The sequence below is a fragment of the Hakea prostrata genome, chromosome 7 (assembly GCF_041222555.1).
Source record: "Hakea prostrata isolate BN-2017 chromosome 7, UWA_Hpros_2, whole genome shotgun sequence".
Classification (NCBI taxonomy): domain Eukaryota; kingdom Viridiplantae; phylum Streptophyta; class Magnoliopsida; order Proteales; family Proteaceae; genus Hakea; species Hakea prostrata.
Genome location: NC_142606.1, coordinates 33,306,759 through 33,316,934, shown reverse-complemented (window position 1 = coordinate 33,316,934; position 10,176 = coordinate 33,306,759). Strand labels below are relative to the sequence as shown.

The 10,176-nt window shown below is 35.2% G+C and overlaps 1 pseudogene; it reads left to right on the top strand.

The window, feature by feature from the left end:
* The first annotated feature begins 1,737 nt into the window (after window positions 1–1,737).
* On the top strand, window positions 1,738–2,367 carry LOC149010920 (polygalacturonase-1 non-catalytic subunit beta pseudogene; annotated as a pseudogene).
* Window positions 2,368–10,176: the final 7,809 nt, after the last annotated feature.

Genomic DNA, 10,176 nt, shown 5'->3' with positions numbered 1-10,176 from the left:
GAAAAGAAAAGATATATAAAAAAAAAAAAGAAACATTTCATGATCCGAAATGGATGACAAAAGAAAGATTTGAAATTCTCATGTGACTACATTTGGTGCATGCATTCTAATCTATGTATTCTAATCTATCTTATGGACAAAAATGAATATCTATCATGTATGACTTGATTTCTTCTACCTGGCTTTGAAGATTAATCCGTATCAATGCATTTTTATGGATAACCTGAATGACCTGTTTCTAAGATCCGCGACAGAGGTAGAGGGTTTGTGGTGCCCCAAGCCCATCACTAATTTCCCTTCCCAATGGGGGTGTGAGGGCACAACACCGCAGTACAGTACAAACTGACTCAATTGGTTGACCCCTTTAACCAATTGGAACTCTACATATACGTACCTTACATTCTACCATATAATCGAAAGATTTGGAGAACTTTCACATCAAGGCTCTAGGTGAGAGTTTTATGACATTGTATTGACGACTACTTGAAAGATCTCCATTGTTTTCTTCCTTTATAGTGAATTTTTTTTTTTTAACCTCTTAATGTAACACATTGCGTTGGTGTATGAACCACGTTAAATCTTTGTATTACTTCGACCTATTTCCATTTTTCTTCTGTGTGCCTTTTAACAATATCTTTTATTACATTAGGTTAACAGTATCTTTTTATTACATTAGGTGTTATATCTTGCCTAAACATTTTCTAACTGGTCTTTCCAAGTTTCTCCACCTCTCAAAGTTTTCCTTCTATGATAGTGCATTTTGACATGAAAACCCAAGATTGTTTCTATATCGAGAATTTGAATTGTTCATATGCAGCCAACCATGTGGGAGGTTATCTCTAACCTCAGAAACATATGGCTGAGGATCTTCCAAAAATATCTTTTAAATTAAATAAGCCTTCTGGGCATTAATATCACAGTTTTTCCCCACTTTGGGGAGGGTGGCCAAGTTAGCTGCAAAAGGAATTATTAGACTTCTGACCTCTAAGGGGTTAGGTTTGGGTCATTTTCCTTGAATGTGCTCTTGTTGTTTTGGTTTGCAACCAACTTTTTTTTGTCAGTATATAGTTAATAGTATTCAACATGTTTTTAGGAGTAGACCAAAGCATTTTCTTTTTTTTTAATGTATTGATACTACACAATTTACAACTACATAAATCCAGTCACCAACTTCAACAATAACAAAACCATTTCAGTTGCAGCATGGTGCAAACTTTTGATCTTCATTCAAAATCTATCATGACCCATCGCATTCTATTTCTTGGATTTTTAATGACAGCTCACTTTAGTGTAAGAATACTGATGCTTTTTTCCGTTATTCATTCAATGTGTTAATTTCTTGCTTTTTTTTTACCTCCTTGTATGGTTATTTCTTCTCCCTTGACTTTGTAGGGCTTCCGAGCTGAAAATTCCTTTTCACAATATTGGAAAGAGCATATTGATCTCCCACACCCTCCACACTGGATAGATGCAAAAGTTTCTCCTTTAAGCATCCGTGAGGAAAAAATGTTTATAAAACTTATTGAAAAAAATGTTTTGGCTTCCCACCTACATTCATTTTGTAAACAAGCTAATATTGCATGTTCTGCAAACTTACTTGTAAAGAAGACAAAAGATGATACAACCCTACCACCAATAGCTCAATGGACTGCTATCAAAGAAGTATACGATCACTTTCAATATGAGATACCCCAATCAATTGTCAGCCAAGGAGGAGTTTTATTTTTTAGGGAATCAATGGTCAAAGAGGGAGGTTTCTTATCTATCCCTGATCTAAGAGATGCAATGTCATATACATCATTCTTGCCAAGAACTCTAGCATCAAAAATTCCATTTTCCTTTGAACAGATTAAGGATTTGAAGAATATTTTTGGTGTGATAGAAGAATCAAACATGGATAAACATATTAGAAAGACACTCAAGATATGTAAGAAGAGTACCACTCAAGGTGAGCAAAGCACTTGTGTAATTTCTGCTGAGGATCTCATTGATTTTGTTGTTGAAAAATTAGGAAACCATGTAGACATATGGAGCACTGAGAATGCTAAAGGATCTTACAAGAATGTCACATTTAAAGCTGTGAAACTCATCTATGGAAATCTCTCGCAGCCACCCATGCTATGTCATAGTGAGCCATTCCTATTTCAAGTTTATTATTGTCATGTTTTACAAAGGGTAAAAATATATTCAGTTGATATACATGCTCAGGAAAAAGTAAATCATGCAATCATGGTATGTCACTATGACACATCTACTTGGGATCCAAGACATATTGCTTTCAAGTTGCTTGGTTCTAGCCCTGGCCTTATTGAGGTGTGTCATTGGATGAATGAGAATGAAATGGTCTGGACAAAAGCTCAAGGTTAAGTGGAATTTGAAGATTTGCAAGTTCTCTTAGTTGTGGTACATGCTACTGATGATTATACTACTCATAGAATAAATAATGACATTGTGGTTTGTCCATTATATTTTTCAAGCTTCAATATGATTTTGATCTTCAGTTGTCAACCATATATAATAAATAACAATCTGAAATGCAAATAAAACCCAATCAAAGTCAAGCCCCATTATTCAGATTAGAAGTGAAGTGAGTAAAATTTGAACAAAACAAAGTAAAACCTTGTAATCATTCCTGAACTAGGAGCATTATAGATTTCAATTCATTTGAACTTTCACATTAATATTGAAATTTTATTGTGACATGGTAAAATCAGGTTCCATATCTATTACAAGTTTTTGATTTGTTATATAATTCTTGTTGGTTACATCCAATCAAATGGAGAAGCCTTATGGAAATTTATACAGTCATCCATGCTTCTTATTCAACTACTAACTAATTAAGCTGTGGTGATTAAGTTGATGATAATGCATAATTTTCATTCTTCACCACTTCGTATGCCTGAATTGAACTTGTACGCTCACTCCATTCTATGTTCGGCCCCTGTTGTGAAAAACAACAAATGCACAGAAGAAGAAAGTATGTTACCATCATCAAGTCCAACACCTCTTAGTGAAGAGGTCACATCTCTCCCTTGTGATATTTAATAGTCAAACCCTTCCACATCCCCCCCCCCCACACCCCAAATCACAAAGTCGGCACTTTCAGGAGCGTTATAGCGTTGCTTTCCTTAAGACTATATTCACCCCCAGCATTGTGTGCAATCGGGTTATAGTGAACAGTCTCCCAAGATACAAAAAAGCCCAACTCTAAGTTGAAATCAGATTTTAGTTATGCAATAAAACATCTGAACACAAAGCATTTATAGAGGGAAAATAGAGTTAATTTTGTGAATCAAGGTACCTATTAGCAGAGAGGTACCTATTCTGTAAGTTCACGACTCTATACAAATAGGTACCCACATACGAACAAATATGTGTTGTCGGATCATTCAGCCGCACAACCCAATGGTCCATATTGGTGGATGTATCAACTTGGATATACCTTTTTAATGTTTAGATTAGTTATGCTAATCTGACCATCAGATCTTTCTTGGATCCATCACCTTGGTTGACGCTCTAGATCAAATCTCGCTTGAAGCAATGCAAACGTGGCAAAGTGCCAAGAGCGCCCCAAAAGCACCTAAACAGCTGTCCTGCCCTTGCTGTGCGTGCACATGCACACTCGGACAAGTAAACCATCCTTACTCGTACATTGCACACATCGAATAGCGTATCTATTTTATCATGAACTGAAATTAATAGGTAGCACCTATTAATAAATTCGGTATCCGACTCCTAGGCATCCAATGTGGGACTAAACATAAATACTTTTTAAATATAGTATTAAAAAAAGACACTTTGTTTAATTAAAAAGAAACCAAGAAATATATCCATTATAATTAAAAATTACAACAATCTCCCACCATTTTGAATATAATGGAGCTCACAAAACAGGCCTAGAACTCAAATGCATTAATGAAAGGTGTCTATCGACTTGAACCTCCACTTAGGAAAACCATCAAAGCTAATCAAAAGTACACAATAGATAAATCCTTGAACTGGTTTGCTAGTGATAAGCCGATGCATCTCACACACTTGACTTCTTGTTAACAAAAACTCTATGAAGCCAACACGTATAAAGGTCATGATTATCCAACGACCCAGAATCAACCATTTTCACCTAATTAACACCACTCTCAATTATTTCACATTCCATATCTCTTATCCCTTCACATATATACGATGACTTGACCTGAATTTAGGAAACATTCCCTCCTACCACTCTACATTAACAGAATTGAAGTCTTCTGTGTAAAAGATCTAATCTTACAAATATAATCCGGTTCTCTACCCAAATACAACAAAATCATTACAATAAATGTACTAATAACCCAAATTGCATCATTTTCTTATAGACTAGGCAAATGATAAGTTCTAACTAAGTCCAAAATATCAAACTTCATATTTATATATACTAGTAAAAGTGCAAGTGCAAATGCATGTGTTTTGTGATGTTCTAATATAAGATTAAATATTATTATTATTTTTTAAAAATATTTAGTTACTTTTTGGAAAACAAACTTATTAATCTACCTAGTGAATATTTTTATACGTATTGTAGCGTATTGAAATGTTGGACAACATAAATTAAAAAGTTCATGGGTTAATGCCATGATTGAATCATATATTTAGTTTGAATCCATCAAGAATATTCACTTATAATGGTTTTATCAAATATGCCTTAGCCCTGATGACTTCTTGATCTTTTGCCTTTCTTATTTTCTAATCAGTTACTTCATGAATGTTGGAATGTTTTGCCTATTTTGTTCAGTTGTAACGGAGGACTTCTGTTTTCTCCTTTTTTTTCTTTTCCTCTTTTTTGGTTGAAAAGGGAATGCATTTTAAATTTAAATTCTCTTCGGAAGGTACAACTAGTATTGTCAGTTAAGATAGAGAGTGAAAGAAAGAGGGGGGGGGGGGGGGGGAAGCCTTAAACAAACAGACATTTTTGTATTGCTTGTGAGGCGAATGATTCAGCAACGTTGTGCCCTCCCTAAGTGTGTGCTGGACCCTAATGTCTGTGAAGGTTTGCATCAAATTCCTAGAGGCTTATATAACAAATTGGATCTTCCATGCTGGGTCAAATTAAATAAGGATGTTGTAGCAGTTGAACTACATATTGATTATACCCTTTTGGAATAATGTGAACCAAATCTAGCTTTTTAGCACAACTCATGAGGACTTCAGCTTCCAAATGACGACAACCCAAGAAAGATAAAAGAGAACTATAAAACTGCGTTGAAAGATTTCAAACCCTATATATCAATCTTTTCTTATCACATTTGGATTAGAAAAGAAACCCACAAATATTCTACTAAGTAGAACATCTACAGGGAGTTGCCAGATTTGTAACTATAAGAAATGCCGTCTCAAGTAAATGAAGTGCAGAATAGATGATAGCACATTCTTGATTCACGTAAGTCACTGAGCAGACAAATTTCAATTCTTGCGTTCTGAAATTAAGTACTTCTGCAATGCATTTGAAATCACCACCCCCACCATCTTGGAAGGAGTTCCCTCCCATGTATCACTGGAATGTTAGTGAAAGAATAAACAATCTTTATTTATGATTCAAGTAATGAAGTAATTTCTGATAGTAGTTGCATTCTAAAATGGGTTTCAACAGCTCTCGTTTCTACATAAATTTTGAAAAGGCAAATCACCCATAAAATATCTAGAGATTTCAAATCCATAGATTTTAAGTCTATGGAGTTATAATTTATAAAATTAGATGTTTGGTTGTGGAATGAAATTTGTGGATTCATCCTAAAAAATTATTTCATGATGTGATTTTTGTGAATGTAAAAATGTATAGCTTTTTTGAAATCTCTGGATTTCACCCTTACCCATAAATCTCGTTCCGTTTATGGAAAAATGTGAATCTCAGATTTCATTAGAGATACAACCACGGGTAAATTCTCGTTCATGAATCCGAGATTGAAATCTCGATTCGTATCAACGGCCCTTAAACTCTCATCGTGCATTGAGAATTGAGATACCATAGTTTCCTTTACAAAACTTCCAATAGAAAAAGTGAAACGATATGTTCTCAAAACATGAAATAAAACGAAGTAATGTAATTGGAAGGATGCCTCCAAGTAAACCTGATAGAATCTGGATATCTAACTTAGTTCTTCACCCAAAGGGATTTTTTTTTGGGGGGTCATAAAATGAGATGTAACTCAGTTGAATAATGAGACAATTTTTGCCTCCAATTTCCTTAATCAGGGAGTGTGTTCTATATTAATTTGAATACTTTGGTTCCCAAGTAACTTTTTCAAGACATAATGATGATGGAAAAATTCATTCTTTAAAAAAATTATTAAAAAAGAAAAAAAAATCTTACAGTGACAGAGCGAGATCATACCTTTCCTCCAAAAATGGAAACATTTTCATGTGAACAACGCTGATTTTCATCGTCGTTATCATGATCGGTTCCTACAAGTGTGATTTCATGAAAACAAAAGGAACTCACATTAAAAGCACTTTGAAAATCCAGCAAGTAATTAGTGTCATAAGTAATTAATGAAATCAACAAGAACCATCTCTTTCCTCATCACTGTTCTTCCACCGTCTTGGGGCTTCAATTCTCTACTCATCAGAAAAATCCTCACGAAGTTCACAATTTCCTAGATAAATCAGATCCAATTCAGAAAAAACAGAAGGAATTAATGTTGCACCACGTTAAGGCACAATTTTAGAATAATAAGAGCAGATAAGTTCATTTTCAGAGCTTACGACATATATTTCTACATTAATCAACAATATCCATTTTAAAAATCATCAAAATTTTGAATTATTTTGAAAAAAGAAATGCAAAGGTTAAGAACTTCAGAACAAGAGCAAAAGAAAATTAAAAGTGGGTAAGTAAAGAAAAATTACCAGTAGAAGGGCAAGACTAAATCCATCATAGACTAAAGTGGGGAAAACAATGTAGATGCAAAGTAATGAGATGGAACCTCCACTGGTGTCTCCGTTCCAGTTCTATGGGAATTTGTTTCTCTGAAGGTTACGAATGGGTTCGTTACTTCTTCCCCTTCCTTCTATTTAGAATCAACTAGCTCCAAAACAAGAGTGTGAATCTGAGAAGTCAAAATAGTGGAAGACCATTCCGTTGGAGAATGAAGGTTCCCACCAAGGGAACCCCCTTCTAAATCTCAATCTGATGCACCCGCGCTGAAAGTCTGGGCAAAACTCTTCAAAAGTGGGAAAATTCTGGATGGATCTGCAGAAATACCATTCATTGAACCCATGATTGAGGATGAAGAAATCATTGCCAATTGCATAGACGATGAGGCAGACAAAGAAGAAAAGTGTTGGGCTTCCACTCTTGTGGGGTATGTATCTGCAAGCAAACCAACCTTACATATGCAGCAATATGTTGAAAATAATTGGAAACATGCTAGGGGTGTAGATGTATATGGCCTAGATAATGGTTTGTTTGTGTTCGCTTTCAATGATCAAACGCATAACCAAAGAATCTTAGAAGAGGGACCATGGATCTTCAATTCCCGTCTCTTGGTCCTCTATCCATGGTCTGTAAAACACTCATTGGAGAAAAAAATGTCACATCACCACAGCTGGTACCCTATCTGGAATACCCGGAGGTGTGGTCCACAATCCCAAAGATCAGTTCAAGGCAATCATCCTCCCACATAGCACAATAGTATAATCAAGAGCAAGAACAAATCATTGCATTAAAGTAATTCAAAATAAATAATCAATGAAGGGATCTCAGAAGTATCTTAAAAAAAATAATCAGAGTGTGGAAAAATGATACCAATATAGAATCAAAGTAAAGAGTAAAGCGAAAAATAAACTCTAAAATAAAATGTGGAAGGTAGATCAAAATCTAAAGTGTTGCAACTGAAAGAATCAAAGAAGTCTATAAACTAATTTAAAATTATTCATAATAAGTTTCCTTGTCCATAAGATAATGTCTAAATTCAAAGATCTCCATCTCTCGCATGAGACACTCCAGCTTCAAGATCGGACTAATCCTGGTGCGCACAGTTATCACACGGACATGCTTCACTGTTATGTTCGTGATCACTAAAATCTTGTAGACCATGTGGATCAGTCATCATGGGCTCGTAATCCTAGATCTTGCTGTCATCTACACCTATAGAAAAATCTAAAACGTTGTCCCCAAAGAGTGAGCTCAAAAAAACTTAGCAAGTAGTTCATTTACAATAACAATTATAGTCACAATCCAAGAACAAGACATGAATGTAAAATAATATAAAACAATGTGTTAGTATGCTTCTAACTCTATACATGTTGGTCTCTATTGGCAGATGTTTGCAAAATAAAAATAACCGCAAGCGCACGGTATCGTGTAACTAATGGGTCGATCTCAAAGAGATATGCCACTTTTGAATTTAACCTCTTAATGATAATATGAGAGTGCAATGATTCAAATTTGTTACTAATTAATTAATCTAAACAAGCGGTCCTAATCCATACATCTAATGCGATCAAATTGAGACTAAAGATAATACAAATATAACTAACACATAAATAAAAGGCAGAAAAAAATGCAGAAAGGAAATAACATAACAAAAAAAGGAAAAATGAAACCTTAAACAAAGAGAGACACAACTGTAAGCATCCTTGATCAAGGACCTAGGGGGAAGGGAGAACAATAAATAAATGCAAGAAAAATAAATTGCAGAGAGTTAATAACAAAGTAATAAAAGGAAAAGGGAAACCTTAAACAAAGAGAGGCACGACTATAGGCATCTTTGATCAAGGACCCAGGGGGAAGGGAGAACAATAAATAAATGCTGAAAGTGAATCCTAAATTAAGAATATGGAGGGGTAGATAGAAGCGAGAATGGAAGGGGGAGAGAAGATTATTGTCGAAGGTTACTTACTTGCATCTTTGAATCTCGAATAAACAAAACTTGAACGAACAATTCGAATCTCAATCAATCCTAACAACCAGATTTATAATGATCTAGATCTGCAATTGTTAGACCCAGAGAAGAAAAAAAATCCTCAAACTTGAAACTTCAACTTCAACTTGAAATTGAAGTTGCATTATATAGAAAAATTAAACCTAAACATTCAACCTAGAATTTAGAATCTCACAAAAGCAATCAAAGAAAACTATAGAAAGCCTAAATAAATTAAAGAGAAAAGAAAGTGTGCTTCTCCTAAGCTCTAAAAACTCGTTCTCTCTTGCTGGAGTATGCTTTCCTTTTATAGAGTTTACATGGGATATGATTCTTGACAAAGTTTGAATCAAACTTAGAGTTTCTATCTAACTCAACTAAGGAGGGCTTTGACATACTAATCGGATTGACTTAGAGAGATCAAAGGCACAATTCTACCATTCTATTTGAGGATCAAGAAGTCATGAAGCTCTCCTCCAAAAGTCTGCTCGATCGGACATTGGGTGACCATTCGATGAAGGGTTTGATCGAAGCTGGGCAGAGACACTCAAAATGGGATTTTTCCCTCTTCCTTCTCTCAATATGATTCTTTATCCTCTTTTTCCTTTTTGATCAAGTCCCAAGTAGGAAATAAATTGAAGTATGCAAGGACTCTTTTTCTCCATGTTCTTCTTTATTTCTAAAATATCTTGGAGTTGACCCATAATCACATCTCTAATCCATCATGCTCTAGATCATGCCGATTTTCGCACTTGAGAATTTGAACGGACCACTTGACATGTAAAATTGCATGTTTCATACCCAAAACTCCAAATATTTGCTTGAATCATGAAAAGTCCTAAAATCTACAAAGACAACATAAAAACAAAAGTAGCTCCACTCTAAGTGTGTAAAATGTATGCTTTATGCCCTAAGATTTCACACATAAATGTGCTCATCAGCAAACATGCATTAAGATGAAACACCATACTCCTCTGGGTAGTCTCAATCACTCTCCCCCAACAATCTTTGTCTATTGGGTTCTCCGAGGTAGTTGGATCAAGGCATCCTTCTTGGACATTCCATGGCTGGGGTTTAGGTCACCACTCTCTCACTCCACCATTGGTATGAGTACTAAAGCGTGTTAGGGTTATACCTAGCCCAATGCACGTCATCTACTGAGTCACATCCACTTTAGGGTCAGATACTTCCCTTCCTCGCTTCTCGTGATCTGTTTCGGTATCTGTCCCCCTAGAGTCACTGTCTTCTTCTCGGCTACGTAGACTCTTAACCCTATTGG